The sequence below is a fragment of the Alligator mississippiensis genome, chromosome 1, assembly GCF_030867095.1.
Source record: "Alligator mississippiensis isolate rAllMis1 chromosome 1, rAllMis1, whole genome shotgun sequence".
Lineage (NCBI taxonomy): Eukaryota > Metazoa > Chordata > Crocodylia > Alligatoridae > Alligator > Alligator mississippiensis.
Genome location: NC_081824.1, coordinates 188,600,933 through 188,607,121, shown reverse-complemented (window position 1 = coordinate 188,607,121; position 6,189 = coordinate 188,600,933). Strand labels below are relative to the sequence as shown.

The 6,189-nt window shown below is 43.3% G+C and overlaps 1 protein-coding gene across 1 annotated transcript in view; it reads left to right on the top strand.

The window, feature by feature from the left end:
• The first annotated feature begins 1,044 nt into the window (after positions 1-1,044).
• Positions 1,045-6,189, top strand: part of PROX1 (prospero homeobox 1) — a 50,955-nt gene continuing 45,810 nt past the window's right edge. Inside the window, exon 1 of the mRNA XM_006273574.4 lies at positions 1,045-1,436. The gene's annotated coding sequence lies outside the window, so the exon portion shown is untranslated. The remainder of the gene's footprint in view (positions 1,437-6,189) is intronic.

Below are 6,189 nucleotides of genomic sequence, written 5' to 3'. Positions count from 1 at the left end.
CTCTTTTCGTGTTTATTCTGTCTCACAAGTGAAAAGTGAGCTCGGGGAAAGTTGCAGCCTCCCATTCAGCAAAACGTGAATCCTGCTCGAGGTTCAGAAGAAGTTTGGAAAGGACTTACCTTCCAAAAGGGAAAAGTTTGTGATCAGTGTACTAGAAGGGTTTTTTGGGGTTTAGTTTTTTGTGGGTTTTTTTTAGTAAAGCATCCAAATTAGCAATGCTGAACCAGTGAGTTTAGTTACTACGTCTGGGCATCAGAAAAGCTGCTTGGGAGCTGTTGTGCTTTGGCTTGGCTATCTTAAAAAAACCCAAAACCCGATTAGGGGTTAGCATAAGATACTAGCCACCTCCTCCCAGCAGTGCTTTGCAATAATAGCCCGAGACAAGGACATGAGCTTGGGCAGCATCCCTCTGGATCTGCTAAACGGGCTAAGAGAAAACAAATCTAGGACCCTTTCCTCCCTCCAATGTCTCAGGAGTTAGAGACATACAAAAAGCCAGAACTCTTGGTCAGCACTGCTTGGAGAGCAGTCACTATTTCAGCGTTTTTATTATTAAAAGTTGCTTTCTTTGAAAGACTTTTCTGCTTGTTTGTTTAAAAAAGGACCATGCCAGTGAGGTTGTGGCTTCTTCTTTCCTGAACTTGCCCAGAGCGGAGGTGCACTCTGAGCAGGGCAGTCACGTCTCCCCCACGACGTTGTGCTGCTCTTGAGGTACCTGCTGTGCCAGGACGGGGAGTGGGAAGAGGCAGAGCCTGCCCAAGTGCTGCTGCTGCTGCAGATGGCTCTCCCAGTGCAAGCCTCAGATTTGGTGATAAAGTCTCCTTCCCTGCAGCACTGGGGGGGAGGTTAGGAAGGGGTGGAGAAGGGGCGAGATCCAGTTTCTCCTCCTCTTTTTCCCCCCTCTCTCTCTTTTTTTTTTCCTCCCAAGTTCTCTGTTCACTATCCCCCCTTGAATCCGAAGAAGCCTCCCGATTGGGCGCCCGGCCTGGCGCACGTCATTCAGACTGTGACGTTTAGTCTTCCTGTTTCCTTCAGCTGTGTCTTAAAGTAAATCTTGTTGTGGTGCGGAGCCCTCAGCTGAGCGAGGCTGCTCTGCTGCCGGCAGAAATAATAGACAATTACAGCCAGGGAGAGAAGAGCGGCGCAAAAGAGCTCTTCCCTCCCCCTCTCTCCTCTCTCTCTCTCTCTCTCTCTCTCTCTCTCACACACATACACACACACACTCTCCCTCTCTCTCTTCCCTGCACACTCATTCTTTCTCACACATACACACACACACACACCCTCCCTTGTCCAATTATAATATTCCTCATCAGCAAGACAGCAGCGTGTGTGTGTGTGTGTATGTGTGTGTGCGCGCGCGCGCGCTGCACGCGTGTGTTCTCCTCTCTCTACCGGCCAAAAAAAGCGGCTCAGTTTCATCGCCTTTGCACTGAGTAAGTATTTCTCTCCCCCACCCCTCCTCTCTTCACCTCCCTCCTCTCTCTCTCTCTTTTTTTATTAGCACTTGCATGGGTTGTTTAAATGATCCCCCCCAAATCCCCGACAAAAGACTGATCTCCGGTGTCAAATGTTGTGCTTCTTTTGCCGGGGGGGGGGGGAGGAGGAGGAAAGAGGGGTGAGGTGGGGGGAAGGCTTGCAATGACTTTGTTACATGAAGAATCATAATGGTCAAATAAATAAAGCAGTGATGATTTCTACCCCGAAGCCTCAATGGAGCCAGCCCTCCAGCCTGCCCAGTTCTGGAGAGTAAGTGACCTGGTTGATGTTGGGTTATAGTGTTTCTTTTCTTCTATCTCCGTTTCTTCTTCCTCCCCCCTCTTTTTTTTGTTGACTTCTCTCGTACGGTTCTTTCCCGGTGGAGGCAGATGTAGAAAATGCAAAGACTGTTCTACTTCTTTTTTGTTGTTGCTGTTGCTGCTGTTGTCCTGAGCTTCCCCTTCCTCCTTTCCACCCCCCCAGCCCCTTTTAAAAAAAACTCCTAGCCTGGTCCTATGAGCCTCCTCTTTGTCTTGTTTATTATCGTTGCCTTTCTTTTTGTCTCTTCCAATTTGCTTGTCATTTGCATGTCTCCACTTCTCCTTTCTTAACCCCAGCCGGGAAGGGCAGGGGCTTTTTTTTTTTTAAAAAAAAAAGAAAAAATGATTATGAGTAGACTAGAATTGCTCTTCTGACTTTTCATGTCTAAGGGGTGGTGGAGGGTGGAAATGGACAGAAAAAGGGCTTGAGTGGTAGGTGGCCCGCACAGGAGGACAGATCAGTGCAAGTTTAGGGAAAAGATGATTCATTTGGGAAGGGATGAAGGTTAGTGGTACTTTTTTTTTAGGGGGCTTTTGGGGGGTGCTTCCCGCCCCCACCCCCAACCATGAGCACTTTGCCAGGTGTGTAAATTGAGTTAAAATGTATGAGGTTCTTTCTGAATGGGAAGGCGAGTCCGGGCACAAGGGAGGAGGAGGAGGAGGGGTGGGGGGGGAGCAGAGAGGGGTCCTTGAAGTCTTGAAAGGGGGGGGGGGGGGGTCAATCCAGATCTGCAAAAGCTGGTCAGCACAGAGGCTTCATCGCGGGTTGGGGATGGTGCTGGTGTGCACGGAGTGCATCCGGGCAGTGGGGTAAGTGGCGCTGCCAGACGGGCTTGGCTGAATGGGGAGCTCTGCAAGTTAAGCCAGGCTGTGCAGGGCGAGTTTAGGTTAGGATCCAGGGGAGCCTGCTGCCGCATGGCACTGCAGGTGGGGCATGGGGGGCGCTGGCAAGCTTGGTGAGGGGCACAAAGTAATCCTTGCACATTCGCCGCTTGGAAAAGCAGCGATCGGGCTCCCTACGATCCCTGCCCATCGCCCAGCTGCAATAGCCCTCGATGGGCTCTTGCAAGGAGGCGTGGGGAGAGTGGAATGGGGGGAGGGGGGTAGGAGGCATCCTCTTCTTTTTATTTGCCCCTGGTTTTCCAAAGCTCATGAAAGGCACGGAGATCCGCACCAGAGTGCGCATGGGCAGTGCTAGACAGGTGTGTTGTGTCAAGAAAGACAGGTGCAAGTTTCTTTCTGTCTGTGCAGATCCTCGCTCCACACGACTGTTGCAGCGAGGTTTATGAATTTATGGTGCATTGTTAACCAGGGCTGTCTCCGTTGGTGGCAAAGCTCTGTGCTGCTGCTGCTGCCTTTTTTTTTTTTTTTTTTGAATGTTTGTTTTAAACCTTGCCCTAGGAAATCTTGAGGGCCCTGGACAAATGTTAATGAATAGTACAGAGCAGGTTGTTGAACGTCTGTTTCAGAAGAGGCACAGGGCTCATCTAAAGGGTTATTTCTTCTGAAAGCTGGCGGTCTAACTTCATGCATCCTGCCAGCCAGATTTCTGCCCTCTACTTTTCTTGCACTTGATGATATTTGTCACCTTAGCAGCGAGATCTTCGGTAATGCATTGCGGCTATAACCCCCCCCCCCCCCCGGGGGGGGGGGACTCCAAAGATCTCTGCTCCTGAAATGTAACATATTAGAGCAGAATGAATCTCTATTATGCAGATCTTTCCCATTTCCAGAGTGAGGGACGTTTGTAGACCAGGATCTTAATAAAATAGGATTTGTCTGTTGGATATGGAGACTAGGGATACCTTTTAATATTGAATAAAAGTTGAGAAGAGCGCGTTTTTTAATATTTCAGTATTGGCTATGATTCTAAGGGCTCACAGGAGGCATTTCTTTCTAGGAACAGTGTATTTTCAAAGTAGTAGGTTTGTACACAGTCCACGAATGTGTACAGTGTATATGTGAAAGTACAGAAATATTTATTACTCGATTGGGGCAGGGTTGATATTCACATGTAGGGTAACGGAAGTTATAAGTAATGCAGCCGCATAGCGAATGGATGTAAAAGCTTTGAGTGTGTTTATTTTCATCGTCCTGAGAAAGCGGACAGTTTGCAAAATGAATTACACCAAGGTAGTATTCTTAGTCATGAATTTGCATAAGGTTCATGTATATGCCTTAGATTTGCAGTTTTCCTGTAATCTCCCACAAAGTATATAAAGTTTTTTACTGTGGAAGCTCATTTTGTGTGTGTTTCATCTGCTTTTCTTCCAAAGCTCGTTAACAGCTACCTCATGTACTGCAAATTGTTTATTAATACTCAAAAGCAGGTATTTGAGTGCCGGCATTTTGTGAGGTGAACTGCAGTAGCCAAAAATTAAACACTGTACTTATTCAACAGACCCTTTAAAAATTATATGGCGGATAATATAGTGTGCTCTGAATGACACTATTTATAGATAACTTACTATTCTACAAGTCAAAAACTCAGGAGGCCTTTTACTGCACATTACTTGGGGTTTTTTCAATGATCAGTTCACAAATTAAAATAATCATAAAAACAGACAAATTTGAAATGGGAGCTTTTTTGTGTTCAGTTCTGAATACAAACAATTGCTATTTATATTCATCAAATTGTAATTTATTCTGTTTCCTAAGTATAAGTGCATAGACTCTCTAATTCAAGAATTCTGATTTAGCATCATGTAATTTGGGAAAAAACATCTAGGTTCGCCTGAATGGCATTTATGGTAGAGAACTTGTAAATTTTGCAGCATTTTTCTTACATAGATTCCAAGTGAGCCTTATTTTCTTCACTAACAATTATTAAACTGCTTTGGAAGGAGGAAAATGCTGGCATATTTATACCTTGGATAGTTTTTTTCATTTATTTAAACACACTGTTTAGATCAACAAAGTAAACTTCAGATTCACAGGCTATGTAGACCACAGAGTATGTTTCTTCCCAAAATCATATAGGCCTGAATCAGTAAGATGTCAGGTATATCCTGTGAGGTACTGAGCACATTCTTTACTCCCATTTCAGGCAAAGGGATTTAAGGATTCTCAATACTTCACAAGAAATGCTGAATATCTTGCTGGATTTAGCCCTGGTTGTCTTATGTTCTTAAAAGGGTTCTGTATTTCTGATTTAAAGAATGCTGGATAGGGTCATGTCAATAGCTAATTAGCTTAATTTTTATTTTCTGGAGGAAATCTAATAAAGTCAGTATTAGCACACAAATAGTTGTTAATCAGTTCTGCCCTATGTAAAATTTCTTCATCACAGCATCTCAGCTAAGGAAGACAGGGCTTCACCTCTCTGTCAAGGATTTGATTTGAAAATGTGCATGAAAGCCATTTAGAAAGTTTGTAAGTCTCTCTTGTTGTGCTGGAAATATTATTAATATTACAGAAGACATTTCACCAGTTTGCACTTCTCACTAGTGTAGTGAACTGATTTTAGTACCAAAACAGATTTGTGGTCTATACATTTAATGTGTTTTTCAAATATCAGTATGTTTTTGTATGTGGAATACTACTCAGTGAAGTCACTTTCATCTTGCGCTCTGTGGCTTCTTCTGCCAAAATCATGTCCAGGGTAACCTTTTCTTTTAAAGTTTTTTGAATATCCCTATTATCACGGGTGTGTTACATTTCTTTGGATGCATTGGCATAATAAAGATAGTACAAGCATGCAGATGCTTGAGCAAAAAAAGTAGTTGGCTTGTGAAGACAGGAACAAATTTCAGCTTTGAAAGATGGTGTTCTTGAATTCTTCGCTGAATACTCTTCCTACTCAGCACTTTGCTAATGTTTAGCCAATAGGTTGCTTTATAAAAACTGAGTACCTAAGACTTTAGTTTTCAATACAGATCCTTTATAGCTATTCAGCTTTATTTAAGATTGCCGCATGTATTGTATGTTACAGATTCATAGATATTTATTTGTGGGGTTAATCTATAAAACCATCTGTCTTTTAGATCTGGTATCAAACTATGTAGTGCATAAATGGATATGCTTTCCAACAATACAGTAAAATACCTGTTACAGTACAACATTCTAAAGACATCTGCATTTACAATTTAATGACCGAGCATCCTTCAGATGTCAGCAATAAATCTGTTTACATATAGCTTGTATTATATTGGGGTATATCTAACTGTGTTAATAGAGATGTGATATATGCATGTGTGATAGATGTTACATATTCAGAAATTAATCTTTCTTATATATCTACTCTTAATCAAATCTCCTTACAATCAAAGTTTAAGTGTCAATGAAATAATATCAGCTATTTTACGTATGGATTTTGAGAGGGGTTGAGTGACTTATTACACACTGACATCCACAGCAAAAGAGGGATTCAGGATATTACTGGATCAGGCCC